The following is a 17,902-nucleotide window of genomic DNA, read 5'->3' as shown; positions in this document are numbered from 1 at the left end:
GAGTATGAAAGAAAAGAATTTGCGACATTTTTTTACACTGTACAAACATTCTGTTGTCTCAAACTTGGTAAGAGCACAAGGGTACAGTTGAGTTCAGAGAAAAAGTATAATTAGTGTGTAATAATGAAATGACCATAGGCTTTGGAGTCAGAAAAATGATGTGACCTTTCACTTATTCATTCATTCAGGCAGCCTGCGTGGCTCAGCGGTTTGGAGCCTGCCTTCAGCCCAGGGCGTGATCCTGGAGACCCGGGATCGAGTCCCACGTCATGCTCCCTGCATGGAGACTGCTTCTCCCTCTGCCTGAGTCTCTGTGTCTGTCTCTCTCACTCTCTCATGAATAAATAAAATCTTTTAAAAAAAAGAATGTATTCATTCATTCATTCAAACATTATATATTTATCAAATATGTAGATTATTCCAGATAATTCATTCAATAGTCATTGATTCATCAAATGTTTATTGAGTGTTTCTTATGTTCTAGGGCCATTCTGGGCACTAGAGATTTGGCAGAAGACAAGGACAATGATAAAAAAGACAAAGTTCTGGTCTCTTTTTCGTGGCACCTCCGAGGTGGTAGGCCACTTCAGAATAAAGCTGAACATCTTTTTCCCAGCCACTGGCTGCCAGAAACTCATTGAAGTGGATGATGAGAGCAAACTGCATACCTTTAATGAGAAGCCTATGGCCACAGAAGTTGTTGCTGATGCTCTGGGGGAGGAATGGAAGGGTTATGTGGCCTGAATCAGTGGTGGAAATGACAAACAAGGCTTCCCCGTGAAGCAGGGTGTCTTGACCCATGGCCCCGTCCACCTGCTGCTGAGAAGGGGCATTCCTGCTACTGACCGAGGAGGACTGGAGAGAGGAAGTGCAAATCTGTTTGGGGTTGCATTGTGGATGCCAATCTCAGTGTTCTCAATTTGGTTATTGTGAAAAAAAGGGGAGAAGGATATTCCTGGACTCACTGATACTACTGTTCCTCATTGCCTGGGGCCCAAAAGAGCCAGCAGAATCTGAAAGCTTTTTAATCTGTCAAGAGACAATGTCCACCAGTATGTTGTTAGAAAGCTCCTAAACAAAGAAGTTAAGAAACCTAGAACCAAAGCACCCAAGATTCAGCGTCTTGTTACTCCATGTATCCTCCAACACAAACGTCAGCGTATTGATTTGAAGAAACAGCGTACTAAGAAAAATAAAGAAGAGACTGCAGAATATGCTAAATTTTTGGCCAAGAGAAGGAAGGAGGCCAAAGAAAAATGCTAGGTACAAATTGCCAAGAGACAGAGGCTGTCCTCTCTGAGAGCTTCTACCTCTGAGTCCAGTCAAAAATGAGATTTTCTAAGAGTGACAAAATAAGTAAGATCAGACAACCAAAAAAAAAAAAAAAAGGACAAAGTTCTGCTCTCAGGGAATTTGTATTACAAATAGACCAACACGCACATACACATACATACCTCAGAAAATATTTTAAAAAGAAGTAGAAACAAAATAATTTATTTGACATAGATGGTCAATGAAAATTTCTTTGAGGAGGTGACATTTCACCTGAAAGCTGACTACAGGGGCACCTGGGTGGCTCAGTGGTTGAGTGTCTGCCTTTGAATTAGGTAGTGATTCCAGGGTCCCGGGATCAAGTCCCATATAGGGCTCCTCGCATGGAGCCTAATTCTCCCTCTGCCTGTGTCTCTGCCTCTTTCTCTCTCTCTGTGTGTGTGTCTCTCATAAATAAATAAATAAATAAATAAATAAATAAATAAATAAATAATCTTTTAAAAAGAAGAAGGAAAGAAGGAAACAGCAAGCAAGGAAGCTAGCCAGCTGACCTCAGGAAAGTATTTATTCTTCTGAATGGAGATCCTAGTATAGAAAGCAGAGGTAACTTCTAATGCAAGATCTTAAGGCAAAGATGAACCTGACGTTTCAAAGAATAAAATAAGACAAGTGCTTGACCAGAATTGTATGAGCAAGGTAAAGGGGACAGGAATAAGACAGGTTGCTTGACCATACCCAGACCTTGAATCCTGGATTTAGGAATTTATGCTCATTTTCAGTTATGAGAGGCTAGTCAGAGGGTGAGTATATCCAACTGGCCCTATGGACTTCATGGCCCATGGGAAAAGACAAAGCTCAATCAGGACTAATGTAGGGTCCTCTACAGTACAAAGTCTAAGAAAGTGAATCTTATTACCAATCTAAGAGTATAATCCCTGCCTATAAGGATTTCCTTCAAGTCTGGCTGAAGGAACAGTATCTTAAACACATGATAGAAAATTCTATTTTTTTAAAAGAAAATCCTTGTTGAGGAATATGCACATAATTGCTTGACCCATAAAAAATATTACATGGGCTATAAAAAGGTTATAAAGAATATTTACTTCACAGGTTATTCTAAAAAGACCCATGGCAAGACCTTATATGTATTATATTCCTTCCTTTAAAAATAATAAATGAAAATACATACTTTATACAGTATGGAATAAGAATCACAAAAGAAGGTTTTACAAAATTGAGTCATTGCCTTCACTCCCCAAACCTATTCTTTAACACTACACTTGGATGTCTAGTTCCATCATTCCCTAGCTCTCTGTGTCCCTGGAATCCACACCTTACTATCAGAAACATGCATGTCAGCTTAATCTCTTTATATTACACATCTGTCCAATACTTCAGATCACACTTGCCAACATTAGTGTGAAATATCTATTTATGATTACATTTGTAAGATATGGATTCAATCTCCCTTTGATTATCAATTACAAGCAGTAGTGTGATTGAAAAACTGCATGCCAAGAAAAATTATCTAATTTATGGTATGTGTTCAAAGGCTAAAAGAAAATTCTTTATATTACACAGAGAAAATGAGTACAATTTTACAAAATAACAAAGATTAAAATTTTAATTTATATCAGGTAGTCATTCTTTTTATATTTAAAAATTCCAGCACATTATCATTGTAATTCAGTTTTTCTTGTTTTTAAAATTAAAAACAACAATTTGGGTTTTACGTTCCTATTACTTTAAGATGAATGACTGATTCAAACATTTTTGTACCTCAAATCTTGTTTTACTCTTCTTGATAGATTATCAAATCTTGAATCTTGTTTTACACTTCTTAGTAAACATCAAATGCTCTCTGAACCAAAATCACTGGTGAAAAACATGAACACTTGTTTTCCTTTCATAAAGTCTTCCTCTCCCATTCTCTATTATGTTTCTGATAGCAATGCTTCTCACTCTTCTCCCCACAAAAACCCACAAACACACATGACATAGAAACTATTTATAAATACACAAACAAATCATTTCCCTTCACTGTTCTGCAGACTAAAATAATAACTCATCAAGAACAGCTTAGACAAGCAGTTATTTGAAGGGCTCAAAGCATCATGTCTACTAAATGATGATGATTTCCTTATATCACGTAGAAATTCATTTTCAATTTTGCAGTGCTGGCATATTAATCAATATTTATTTAGTTTTGGGAGAAAGGAGCACAACAATCAAATAAATGTGTCCAGCAAATATTAACACCTTTATATATATATGTATATAAAGATATATATATATATACATATATATATGATTATAGATGTTTATTCATTCAACAAATATGTATTAATCTCTTACTATGTTCTAAGTGCTTTATTGTACACTTGGGGCAAGAAGCTATGTAAGACATAATGGTAGAGACAGCAGAAGGCTGAAAAGATGAACCATCTTACCGTTGCTGGGTGGAAGGCATCAGTGAAGATTTCACATAGGAGGTGAAACATAAAGACCACTGAGATTTAAAGGAGAAATGGAAGGTTTACTGGTTTACAAAGAGAGAATAAACAATAAATGAGAACAGAACTGAGACTAAACATAAACGTGTGAAATGCTCTCATGCAATCTGGTCCAGCAAGTGTTTTGGTTTTACTGAATCCTAGGTCTTTGTATAGTAATGATAGGAAATAGAGCTCAACATATTGGCAAAGGCCAGTGGCTAAAGAATTTTTTTTTTATGCCAGATTAAAGTGTTTAAAGTTAACCTTAGCCATATGGAGAATTATTAAACTGTTCTAAGCAGAACTGTGGCTGGGAAAAACTCATCTGGAAACACCACAGAAGCTGAATTGATCAACAAAGAAATAATTCAGAAAGCTCCCCTAAAAAAAGAAAGAAAGAAGAAAGAAAGAAAGAAAGAAGAAGAAGCTCCCCTGCCTGACCAACAGAATACAGTTTACATCACAAGGGGGATAGGACGGACTCCAGAGACATAGAAAGTAGAACAAATCATGTTCCTAAACAGAAGTCCCAAAAGTTAGACTAAGAAACCCCATTATTGGGTGTCCACACTGGGGGGTTTTATCAGTTTTTTCCATGATAATGTCCCAGAGAAATGTTAATTTTTTTGCCTCCATTCATACAGAGATTTTACTTTATGATTCCTACGTAAGTCTCTACCATCGCTCAACCTCCCACATACATCTATGGCTCAAACACATTATTTCATAAAACTGTCATCCTTAGACCTGGAGACCATTTAGACATTGCCAGTTCTTTCATTTCTATGTCACAGAAAATATGCATAAGATTCCTAAATTGATTGCATAACCCTATCCTAGGTAGTGATCAGCATTCTGAACAACAGCAGTTTAGAAAAGAAGAGCATCTCGATTGCTTGAATTAAAGGTTGCCTTTGTCCACGTCCAGCCACATGTATGCTGGCTTTAAAAAACAAAAACAAAAACAAAAACTGCTAAATAAACAGATCTGGAGCAATCAGCACATGTCCAGTCAGCTGCACCTGATCCCCAAGAAAAGCCACTGTTTCTGAATTAATTCTATTCTCTCTATTTATAGACACCATATCACTACCTACCAAAGTATCAGTGATTACAATAACATACCTTCTGTTTTACTAAATCTTCCCTGGGCATATCAGATAATCATATTTTAAAGTGTTTTTTTTTTAATTTTTTTAAATAAATTAATTTTTATTGGTGTTCAATTTACCAACATACAGAATAACACCCAGTGCTCATCCCGTCAAGTGTCCCCCTCCGTGCCCGTCACCCATTCACCCCCACCCCCCGCCCTCCTCCCCTTCCACCACCCCTAGTTCATTTCCCAGAGTTAGGAGTCTTTATGTTCTGTCTCCCTTTCTGATATCTCCCACACATTTTTTCACCCTTCCCTTATATTCCCCTTCACTATTATTCATATTCCCCAAATGAATGAGAACATACACTGTTTGTCCTTCTCCGATTGACTTACTTCACTCAGCATAATACCCTCCAGTTCCATCCACGTTGAAGCAAATGGTGGGTATTTGTTGTTTCTAATGGCTGAGTAATATTCCATTGTATACATAAACCACATCTTCTTTATCCATTCATCTTTCGATGGGCACCGAGCCTCCTTCCACAGTTTGGCTATTGTGGACATGGCTGCTAGAAACATCGGGGTGCAGGTGTCCCGGCGTTTCATTGCATCTGAATCTTTGGGGTAAATCCCTAACAGTGCAATTGCTGGGTCGTTGGGCAGGTCTATTTTTAATTCTTTGAGGAACCTCCACACAGTTTTCCAGAGTGGCTGCACCAGTTCACATTCCCACCAGCAGTGTAAGAGGGTTCCCTTTTCTCCGCATCCTCTCCAACATTTGTTGTTTCCTGCCTTGTTAATTTTCCCCATTCTCACTGGTGTGAGGTGGTATCTCATTGTGGTTTTGATTTGCATTTCCCTGATGGCAAGTGATGCAGAGCATTTTCTCATGTGCATGTTGGCCATGTCTATGTCTTCCTCTGTGAGATTTCTCTTCATGTCTTTTGCCCATTTCATGATTGGATTGTTTGTTTCTTTGGTGTTGAGTTTAAGAAGTTCTTTATAGATTTTGGAAACTAGCCCTTTATCTGATATGTTATTTGCAAATATCTTCTCCCATTCTGTAGGTTGTCTTTGAGTTTTGTTGACTGTATCCTTTGCTGTGCAAAAGCTTCTTACCTTGATGAAGTCCCAATAGTTCATTTTTGCTTTTGTTTCTTTTGCTTTCGTGGATGTATCTTGCAAGAAGTTACTGTGGCCAAGTTCAAAAAGGGTGTTGCCTGTGTTCTCCTCTAGGATTTTGATGGAGTCTTGTCTCACATTTAAATCTTTCATCCATTTTGAGTTTATCTTTGTGTATGGTGCAAGAGAGTGGTCTAGTTTCATTCTTCTGCATGTGGATGACCAATTTTCCCAGCACCATTTATTGAAGAGACTGTCTTTCTTCCAGTGGACCGTCTTTCCTCCTTTGTCGAATATTAGTTGACCATAAAGTTCAGGGTCCACTTCTGGGTTCTCTATTCTGTTCCATTGATCTATGTGTCTGTTTTTGTGCCAGTACCACACTGTCTTGACGACCACAGCTTTGTAGTACAACCTGACATCTGGCATTGTGATGCCCCCAGATATGGTTTTCTTTTTTAAAATTCCCCTGGCTGTTTGGGGTCTTTTCTGATTCCACACAAATCTTAAAATAATTTGTTCTAAGTCTCTGAAGAAAGTCCATGGTATTTTGATAGGCATTGCATTGAACGTGTAAATTGCCCTGGGTAACATTGACATTTTCACAATATTAATTCTGCCAATCCATGAGCATGGAATATTTTTCCATCTCTTTGTGTCTTCCTCAATTTCTTTCAGAAGTGTTCTATAGTTTTGAGGGTATAGATCCTTTACCTCTTTGGTTAGGTTTATTCCTAGGTATCTTATGCTTTTGGGTGCAATTGTAAATATGACTGACTCCTTAATTTCTCTTTCTTCAGTCTCATTGTTAGTGTATAGGAATGCCATTGATTTCTGGGCATTGATTTTGTATCCTGCCACGCTACCAAATTGCTGTATGAGTTCTAGCAATCTTGGGGTGGAGGCTTTTGGGTTTTCTATGTAGAGTATCATGTCATCGGCGAAGAGGGAGAGTTTGACTTCTTCTTTGCCAATTTGAATGCCTTTAATGTCTTTTTGTTGTCTGATTGCTGAGGCTAGGACTTCCAATACTATGTTGAATAGCAGTGGTGAGAGTGGACATCCCTGTCTGGTTCCTGATCTTAGGGGAAAGGCTCCCAGTGCTTCCCCATTGAGAATGATATTTGCTGTGGGCTTTTCGTAGATGGCTTTTAAGATATCGAGGAAAGTTCCCTCTATCCCTACACTTTAGCACTAACTATAGAGATACTATGTGTTACATGAATTGGATCAAGTTCTAATTGCACTAATTTTTATTTATAGCACTTGAAAAATATCTACAAATATGTGATTGTCATGCATATATATACATATATAATACATAAACATGTATATATGCTATAGATATTTTTAATACCAACTATAAATTTCATTTTTATTTCCACAAACACAAAGATTTATTTTTACCAGATAGTCTTATTCTATGGAAATTTTATTATTTTTTTGTCTTCCTGAAATATTGCAAATAGCTAACAACAATTATTCCTCTTCCACTAGAACACCAGTTACATGGAATCATCTGGAAATATTTATTCTTTAACCATAAGTTTCTCTGTATCCATTAAGAGCCTATCTTTTTACTTAAAAGGAAGCTTTAAAAAGCTTTTCCAACCTGTTTCTATAGTGGAAACTTTTCACTATCTTCTTAAAAAAAAAATCACCTGCTTACATAAAGTAAAATACCTTACTGTATATGAATAACCAAACCTCCTCATTGTCACCTGCCTCATCATATACATATATTTAGTTAGATTGATGACTGAATATGATTTAGATTGTGTTTAATCCATAAACCATATTCTTCTTTTCTTAAAGATTTTATTTATTTATTCATGAGACACAGAGAGAAGCAGAGACATAAGTAGAGGGAGAAGCAGGCTCTCTGCAGGGAGCCTGATGCAGGACTCGATCCTAGGACCCCGGGATCATGACCTGAGCCGAAGGCAGATGCTCAACCACTGAGCCACCCAAGTACCCCAAACCGTATTCCTCTTTTAATTAATTTATATCTGTATTATAACTTAGTGTTTCAGACCATATATCTGTAATCAGACAATTGAAAACTTTGTGCCCCACTTAGCCTTACTTGATTATGCTTATATTAGCTATTAATTTTCTAATTAATAATAAGTTTAACCCTTGTCTGTTAAAAATGGAAATAATGAAAGTATCACCTTATGGAGTCATTATGAAAATTGAATAATTCATTGCATATAAAGCACTTAACAGAGTGTTTTTCACATAGCAGGTGTTTATTAAATGTAAGCTATAATTCTTGTTACAGAAATGTGTGACCTGAGTGCCTTGGCATAATATGTATCTAAATGTGTCAGCTTCCGTTTTTCAATTTGCTCTGACATTGAAAAGCTTTGGTGAACTGCTAGAGTTCACACAAAGACTGAAGGTTGTCGATGGATTCTATCATTTCATTAAATATTTAAAATAATTTCTAAGTATTCAAGTTCAAGTCATTACCTGTTATTATGATTTAGTATTAATTTCACAAATACAAATGCTTATATTACTTACATAATGTGTTTTCTGTGTTCATTCTTCATCATTCTCAGCAAGACTTTGCAAACCAGCAAAGCCCAACTAAATATATATATATATATATAGGCTTACCCAATGTACTATTTTCTATAGCTTTGCACATTGAAAGCCATTTTGGTTTACACAGCAATGTTTTCTGTAATGGAGAAATACAGATTAGAAAATTTAAAAATGATAATAATAAAAACCTGTAATACCTGCTTTAATTCTTCAGATTCTTTTATTCTATTCTCTCCATTTAGTATAAAGCCAGACATATTGTGTCTGAATAACTGTAGCATCATAACGGTTTGACTTGGAACATGATGTATTTCAAAAATACTTTCATTGTCATTATTTTCTTAGATTCCTAGAAAAATCGTCATAGAAGCTAATGGAACTTCTATTACTCCTCCACCACCTTGCCTCATCTTTGTCTTTTTTTCTTTATCCCTTTCTGACAATATTTAGTGGCTCATTTGGTAAATCTTAGTCACAGGCAGAACTTCCAACTACGGCTTAAAATTCTTAGTTCTCAAAGTCAAAGATTTTGCAGATTGTTCCAGAAGCTTTGGCATGGCACTGCTCCCCAAGAGGAGCTCAGGGGAACGCCACAAGAAGAAAGAGAACATCTTCCTCATTCAACTCTAAAGGTAAAGCCCGCACCAAATTATCTTTAGTAGACTGAGTGAAGTCCTCAGATATTTTTCAAACCCATTCACATTACCTCTTGATTTAAAAGTGTATATTCTTTACCATGTGGAACAGTATTTCCTAGTGTTTGCTCTTAAAGTCACACACTCCCATTTCCAATTAAAAAAAAAATTAAATTATTCTTTTAAAACTTTTGATTTTTAAAACTCTGTGAATTCGGTGGACCTAAGGTTAAAGAACTTACTCTTCCTCTGACCTGTGGTCAGATTTCTCATTACTCAAGACTCAATTTCTTCTCCCATTAAGAGAAAAAAAAATATATTCTGTTTTACATGCTTATTGGGAGAAAGTAAGTGAAGAAGGAAACGTTTTTTTAAAAGAATACACAAAATAACTATGAATATTAGAACATTTTTTTTCATTCTAGAGCTGGGCTTCTTGATAGAGTAGCCACAAGCCATTTAAACCTCAGTAATTTATGATGTATTTTCAACTGTCACCTTCAGAGATTCTTTGTAATTTTATTGTAGAGCACCCTTGCTCCCTTCTAACCTATTGCACATTGCTTGCCATGTCTTTTCATTTTTCTTATCTTCTGAAAACGCAGAAACCATAATAGTACACACCATTACAACAGGTGCATATGAGTAACTTATCCCTTACCAGCAGGGATGTTTCCAGTGCCCTTTCTGATAATTGCCATACTTACACAGTCATGGGTAGAGCTGAAATGACTGGGGGGAAATTTGTTTGATTTAAAAGACGTTTCTTGATCCATTCAAGCCATTGTGCTGGGCCAAGCTATGCAATGACAGATCAGGACAACATAGCGATAATAAAGACTCAGCAGAGGCAAGGCAAATGTTCTAAGTGTGAACTATGAGCCAAGAATAGGAATCAATACCTCAGAGGCCTTTTTTAATGCATACAGTTTAAGTGTTTTATTTCTCACCACTTTACACTGCACTAGCTGACTCTGAAACTCATCAGGTACTTTTCTGCTCACTCACCCAGATACTTAGGATATTCTTATAATTTATTCTTACAAGACTGATCCTGCATTTCTAGAATTCGGGCAAGGTCAAGTATAAACTCAGAGATCTCACTAGTGTTTCAGACTACATGTAACGTAATTTCAAAGATATTTATTAATACTTATCCTCAAAAAAAAAAAACTTATCCTCGATGTTTATAATTCTCTATAGAAACAAGTACAGCATTATAGCTATCCTTTACCTAATTCAATTGTCTCCATAAAAAAATCAACAAACAAAAGCTGCCCCATTCCAATATTCAATTTTTAAAATTTACCTTTAAGGAAAAGGATTGTAGCATATTTTTACAAGTATAAGCCGATCATATATCCCAATCCATATTTATCTATGCACAGACATCCCCCCCCCCCACATCCCTGCAAAATGGGTTAGGGGCAGACCCTTCTCTTGAGGAAACAATGTGATCTTCTATGTAATGAGTTAATACATCTAAATTCTTATAGGGTTCACAGAATTTGTTAGATAGCTATGGCTGAGAGAAGGCAATCCTCGGCATCAATCTGCATGAGATTGAATCTTGGCTAAGGATTTATCAGATGACTATTTCAGAAAATCAGGAACATTCCTGATAATTTGCATCACCACATTATCAGATACATCACATCTTAAAATATTTCTCCTTTTTTATTAACTTTCTTTTCTTTTCCTACAAGTTTGGTTTTTTTAAACCTAGTCTGCTTACTTTTACTGCTCTATTTTTAACAATTCATCTGTAATCATCCTCTCAGTGGTCTCTAAACTTTGCCTTCCTGTTTCATGCATAGAATTTTCTCCATTCTTTAATTTATATAGATTTTTCTCCACTCTTTAATTTGTTGGAAATATTTAACTTATTCCCTCTTTCATGAACTCTTTCAGGTTCCTTAAGAAGCCTGCACACCGCTCCTGTCTGCTTTGCTACATCACTTGAAACCTGCTTCTTTGGCAACTGCTCTGAGATGCCCCAGCAAGCAGCTGAGGTGGATGGCCCTCTTCCTTTAGTGACGGCCTAGTGACAAAGCCACCCTGCCCAGCAAGTTAAACTATTAAGAAGTGTTTTTATTTGAATTTCTTAGAGTCTCACATCATTCTTGAGTAATGGAGCAAAATGCAGTATAAAGAGCAAAACCCAAACAGTACGCTGTATGGCCACTCTGCCTGAAATCAATTATTATTTTTCTTGAGTCTGTAACATTTCGATAGAGTCCTTACGCCCAGTAGTGACAACTTTATAAAGATATTTACATTTTTAAAAATCCTGAAGGAGGAAGTCTATACTTTCAGGGATCGTTTCTATAGTTTGTTACTAGAGAAGTTTCTCTGAACATATAGAGCACCCAAAATCTTTGTGGCTGCTAAAAAAAAAATAAAAAAATAAAAAAAAAAAAAAGGAAAAATCCTGAAGGAAGAGTCCAAGTGAACTTTGACCTCCATAGCAAAGGGCTGTTTTCAAGGTCTTCCCAATGGTCCCTTTTGAAAAAAATCACCTGCATTTAGACCAACTCATACTTGACTAGATTTACTCAAATCCAATCATATTTTAGGTGGGTTATGGTCTTCCTTTGCATGCTTTATGAAGCACTGGCTTAAATTTGTAGTAAATCCCATCTTACTTTTTCCACTCTTTAACACTGTCCCATGACCACTGCCCCACTACATATATCAGTACTGGTTTTGCCCTGCACAACTCAAGAGAGCACTGTGGTTATAGAAAAAAAAAAAAAAAAACAAAAAAAACTGTGTATCTTTGCCTATGGGCTTGGCATGGGCAGTAAAGCCATTCTCTTTATTTATTTATTTTTTCATAAATTGCCCTGACGTACCTCTCTAGCTCTACCTCCTTCCACTTGTCCTCAATATACACTATATTTGTGCCACACCAAACTACTTTTTTCTAAATGTGTCATGCTTTAATGTTCCGTGACTTTGCAGTACAGCATGCTGGAACTGTATGAAATGCTGCCATCATTTTATCTGCCATTTTCACTTGGTCTTTAAGTTTGACTCGTCTCCTCTGTAAAGAATTCTCTATAAAGATTAATAGTCTTTTCTCTCCTGATTATCTTATGCCTAAATCAAATTTGCATTTATCTCAGTGTTTGTTCAGTCTCCCCTCTAGATGTTAAGGCCTTCAAGAGTGGACTGTGCAACATTCATTTCTGACCCATAGTGTGTGGCATGGATCAGACACAAGGGCTGATTTGGTAACTTCAGGAAGCAGGCACCTTTGTTGGCTCCAGTCTCTCTCACTCACATTATTACTTAGTCAAATTACTTAACTTTTCCATGACACGTTTTCTTTAGTAGTAAAATGGAGTTTGCAATAGTATCTGCCATATAGGGTCACTGCAATCAGTAAAGGAGTTAATACATGTAACATGATTAGGATTGTGGCAATAATCAGCACATTTGACATTTCAATTACTAGTAATAATAGTGCTGTAATTATTACTTATTGTACTATTGTCTCTTTCATAATATTGCCAAAGTGTAGTTCTTAAAATCTGGCATACATAAAAACTATTAGAGATAAGCTTTTAAAATTCAGAATGATGATCTTTAGAGTCTTGGGATTTGCAGTCTTACAAATAACTCATTTTTAGACATATTTCCAACACTGCGATGATTGGGAGGGCATAAAATGCCTTGAGTGATTCTAAAATTCTAAATTATCATACTTCTTATGGTGATTGATACACACATGCACATACACACCATTCAGATGAGAAATCCTTTTGATGTTCAAATTAAAACAAACTTTTTGTCCTAGATTATCCCCAATGTCAGGAATTTATATTTACCTGAATATGCATTCTCTTTCTTTACCATATTTGGTTATTTTAAAATCTATTTTTGGTATCTAGCATTTATAACATTAATAGTAACATCTTACATGCTTAGTTGAAGCACTTTGCAATTTAAATTCACTATTTTACTTGCTTTTTTAAGTGATATTAAACATCTTTCTATATAAATCCAGTCATTCAACTAAGCAACAACAAAATGAAATTAATTTTGGAGTGTTAATGATTAAACATGCATGGAGAAATCAATAAAACATCACTATCTTGCTAGTTTTCTTTCATCATAGATAGAAAATAAACTATCCTCCCCAATATTTGCATTTCAGTGAAGTTTTGGAAAGTTCTGTCTTCATCATTATTATATTCAAATCCAGGTTTGTTTGCTCTAAAATGCTATATTACCAAATGTTTAAGGGAGAGAGAATTTGTAAAGCCTGCAATTTTGAACAACTTTGGACAGAATTTCATATTGATATTTATTTGGCATATAAAATCCAGTATAAAACTCAGACAAGATATCCCCCCCTCAACAAGATATAGACACATACATCTGCAGTGTGTTATATGCTTATAGGAATAGCCAGTAAATAATTATGTAGAAAATACAAGTAAAAGAAAAATATAAGTTCACTATCAGGACTGAGAAGTACTATGTATTTCTGTTGCTTTTGAGCCAAGACAACAATCCCAGGCCAATGTTTCTTCCTTCAGACCCTCTATGGTAGCCATATGCAGAAATGATGAGAAATTAGGGACTACAGGAGAAGTTAAAAAAAAAAATCTCTATTAGGAAGAGATGGTCCAGACTTAGTGTTAAGCTATGATTTTCTCTACATTGAATTTTAATTTAAAATTATCCATTTAATATCAAAGGCACAAATATCTAAGAGATATGAAATATAACATATAATATAAAGATATGTTAAAGATAATAATATAAAGATATATTAATATAAAGATTATTTGTAAGTGGAACAAATTAATTTTCATAACATAACAGTTGTTTATATTGTTTAGCATTCTATTTTAGATTCCACCTTATTTGGCTTTTGCTCCTAACAGCATCTTTTAAGGATCTATTAGAGTCTTTCTCCTTTTCAGTACATATGTTTTCAGCAACCACTCCATGCTGAGCACCGCAGTAGGTGCTGAGAAAGAGGAAAAGCCGGAGGCCTTGCCATCATTGAGCTTATACTCCAGTGCTTGAAACACATGTCAACATAAGGATACCTGAAAATAAATCAGATTCCATGAAAAATGCTATGAAGGAAACTAATTCAGAGTAATGAGATGAGGGAAGGATAGCAGACAAGAGAGGGGAGTATGGACCACCCCCCCAAAAATGTCATTTTATTGGAGTTAAAAAAAAAAAAAAGAAAGGGAAGGAACTGGTCTTGTAACCATTTGCGAGAATAGAGACTGAAGCCATGGGACTATGTGCAAGGGGGCGGACTAGCAAGGTGCAAAGGCCTGAAGGAGACATATGTTTATGAAATTCAAACTTTGGACTTCTCCATTTGCTGCCTCTGGCCACCCTAACTACTTGGATACTTGGACACATTAATCATCTTCTAGTTTTATATTTTTTGTCTCAAATGCCTAAATTTTATCTTCTTTTTTCTTTTTAATAATTTGCCAAAAATAATACAAAATTACCACATGACTTCTGGTAAAAATTAAAATTATGTAACAAAGTTCCCCTTTGTCCTAGGCCCATTTCATCTCCCATTTTATAAGTAAACACTTTGCCTACTTTCTATACTTTGTTACCTCTCATTATTTTTTCCTTGCATGGATATGCATACCTATACATACAACAATATATCTGGAAGGTTTCTGTGTGTTTTGGATATATATGGCCTTATTTTTTAATATCTAAGTCTCTATCTATGTCAGATCCCTCAAGCTATGTATACTCTAGAATTAGCAGTCATTTATATTCAAAGTCAAGTAAGAAAAATAAATCCTACTGCTCAGACCCTATTATTTCTATCTCGTTTGTTTAAACATTGAATTTACCATATTTATTCCAAATAGGTACTAAAATTGAATCTCTAATTATATATACCTATGAAAAACTTTATTGTGGGTGTACTACCATTGTGATCCCCCTCTGTTCATCTTGCCTTCTGACTCTAATTACTAAATCTCTGTTAAAATATTTCCTATCAGAAAATATCTGCATGTTCATGATGCTTCATGTGGTATGATCTCATGACCCCACATGCTATGATTTTCTCTTTCTACTAACTAGTAAACACTGCCTTGTATTAGACTCCATCTGCATTATTTCTACAATCAACCCAAAGCAGCCAGTTTTGTTTTATTCTGATGGTTACAGGCTTGAGAACAACAAAATAATTTTGCATCTTTTGTTTGCTTGGCTCTTTAAACTGCCCAAGGCTTTGCAAAACAATTTTAAAATATAGTTATGGTGGTTTTCTCAAAGCATATTTTAACGTTTCTCATAAATAGTTCTTCAGATTGTTCTACCTGACTACTACAGAGAATCAAAAAGCAAGGGATCATTTTTTAACTTCCATGATGAAAAAGTTTTAGGTTTTAGTAGGCCAAAGGATTCTAAAGAATTATTTTTCTTCCAGTTTCATGTGCAACTTACAAAAGGCTCCTACAGTATTATAAATAATGCTTACAATTTCTTCCCACTACTAAATGAAATACAAAACTTGTGCCCACAAGCACCCACAATGACCACGGAATGATGATGAAGTGGCCTATGGTCAGCAGTGATTCATTATGCCTAAAATGTTTGCAATTAAGCTTAATGGAGGGGAAATAGGCCTCTCTTTATAAGCAATTGTCCCCTTTTTCCCCCACTGATTCAACCACATTATTAAACACAAATAAGAATACATTTTCCCTAAAATTCACAATTTGATTAAAGTATCTGTTAACTCAGGTTAACCAAAATTAACTCAACTGTCTATTTTCAGCAATATTTAGAGAAATAAAAAAATAGCTGTTGTTGATTTAGATTTTTAAAAACTGAAAGATGTTAATATGGAATAGAGTGGAAAAAATCAGGATGAAGGTACAACCCAGCAGAAAAGAAGCTATAATTATCTAAACACACTGTGGCAAATCCAGTTCCAAATTATCATCATAGACACCATAAAATATAATTGTTTACAGTCTTTGAATAGAAGTGCTGTGATCAGACATTCCTGTACATACTTTAAAGAATAGGAAATTGAAAGAAAAACAAAATCAATAGAGTAGAATATTCACCCATAAACAATATCAAGAAATAATCAATTAGGCTGACCGTCATAATTTTTATCAAGACTTTAGGCTAACAAAGTTCCCATGAAACCAGAAAATAGACATAAACCACACCTCTGCTGCCAGTATCTTCTTTTGCTCTCCTTTGTTTTCCGTTACACATGACATGAAAGGACCACAGAATGTACTAATAAATTGTACACTTCTTAGATATGTAAAGTGAACAAACAAGTTTCCCTTTATACCCAGATCACACACAAAGAAAAATTCCTGTTGCATTTATTCAAAAGAACATGGAAAAAGTGTCACTCTTTTGGTCTCATTATTGGATTCTCACTGCTACCTTAAATTCTAAGAATTTAGGGGATCCCTGGGTGGCTCAGTGGTTTAGTGCCTGCCTTTGGTCCACAGTGAGATCCTGGAGTCCCATGATCGAGTCCCATGATCGAGTCCCATGATCGAGTCCCACATCGAGCTCCCTGCTTGGAGCCTGCTTCTCCCTCTGCCTATGTCTCTGCCTCTTTCACTCTGTTTCTTTCTCTGTGTCTCTCATGCATAAATAAAATATTTTTAAAAAATTCTAAGAATTTAGAATACTTTTCAGAATATAGAGTAGGAGTCTGACATTATTTTATAGTACAGTCAACTGTATCCCCAGAAGAGAATATTTAATCTGAAAATTACTGAGTTCTCTGAACAAGGGATAACACAAAAAGCAAAGATAGTTTATAAGTTTTTCAGTTCATATTTGCAAATATGCAAGAGTAATTTTCTGCAGTTGAATTAAGTTAAGGACTTTAATAATTTAAGTACCTAATATGATATCAGAAATACTTTACTCATAAAATTTTAGAGTTTTTGTGAATTTTTAATATAATTTTGTTACTTGACAGCATTATAATACAGACATCTTAAAATATTCAAGACACAATACCTTAGACAAGCTTTCATACAAAAGCAATACAAAGGTTCCTCCAGCTGGTAGGAAGAGTCAGAATGGATTCTCATATCATCTAAGATTACATGTTGTTGTTGTTTTTTTTTAATGTCAAGCATCTGTTATTTCAACTTTTATCTTTTTTTTTTTTTGTAGTTGATACACGAAGTTACATTAGTTTCAGGTGTTAAGATTATATTCTTCATCTTCCTTTTTCTTTGGCTATTCTGTTATGCTTTTCTAATATCTTTATTTCATTTGCATGTTGAACAAATATTTACCCAAGACACATATCTTGCACCCTGCACTGTTCAAGCATCTGGACATGTAATATAAGACAAGAGTTTCTGTCACTACATTTTAATGTAACAAAATGAAACATATATTGTGTGGTATTGTCAGAAGCTGATAAGGGTCAGAAAACTAAATCATGAGTTTGGACAGGAGGTGCAGAAGAGGGAGTTGACTAATTATAATTAGTGGTCTAAGGATACTCTTTGTTTCATGGGGCCAAAGGATTGGTTAGTCAGCTAAGAGTAACTAAACATTCTTCTATGGTCATAGGCCTGCACTTGAGCAGATCCGTTTCACCTTTAGTAGTACACAGACATGGATATTTATCCCACATGGCTGTTAATTACATGTGGCTTTTCCCGTAATTAATTAAATATGGCCTTGACCTTTGTCTTTTCTTTGCTTCATGTTACAAT

The 17,902-nt window shown here is 35.4% G+C and overlaps 2 pseudogenes; both read left to right on the top strand.

Moving 5' to 3' along the window:
- The first annotated feature begins 525 nt into the window (after positions 1–525).
- Positions 526–1,332, top strand: LOC129495918 (40S ribosomal protein S6-like; annotated as a pseudogene).
- A 10,144-nt stretch (positions 1,333–11,476) lies between these two features.
- On the top strand, positions 11,477–11,570 carry LOC129496500 (small nucleolar RNA U3; annotated as a pseudogene).
- The last annotated feature ends 6,332 nt before the right edge of the window (positions 11,571–17,902 follow it).

The sequence above is a fragment of the Nyctereutes procyonoides genome, unplaced genomic scaffold (assembly GCF_905146905.1).
Source record: "Nyctereutes procyonoides isolate TBG_1078 unplaced genomic scaffold, NYPRO_anot_genome, whole genome shotgun sequence".
NCBI classification, from domain to species: domain Eukaryota; kingdom Metazoa; phylum Chordata; class Mammalia; order Carnivora; family Canidae; genus Nyctereutes; species Nyctereutes procyonoides.
This window is presented reverse-complemented; position numbering and strand designations above follow the sequence as displayed.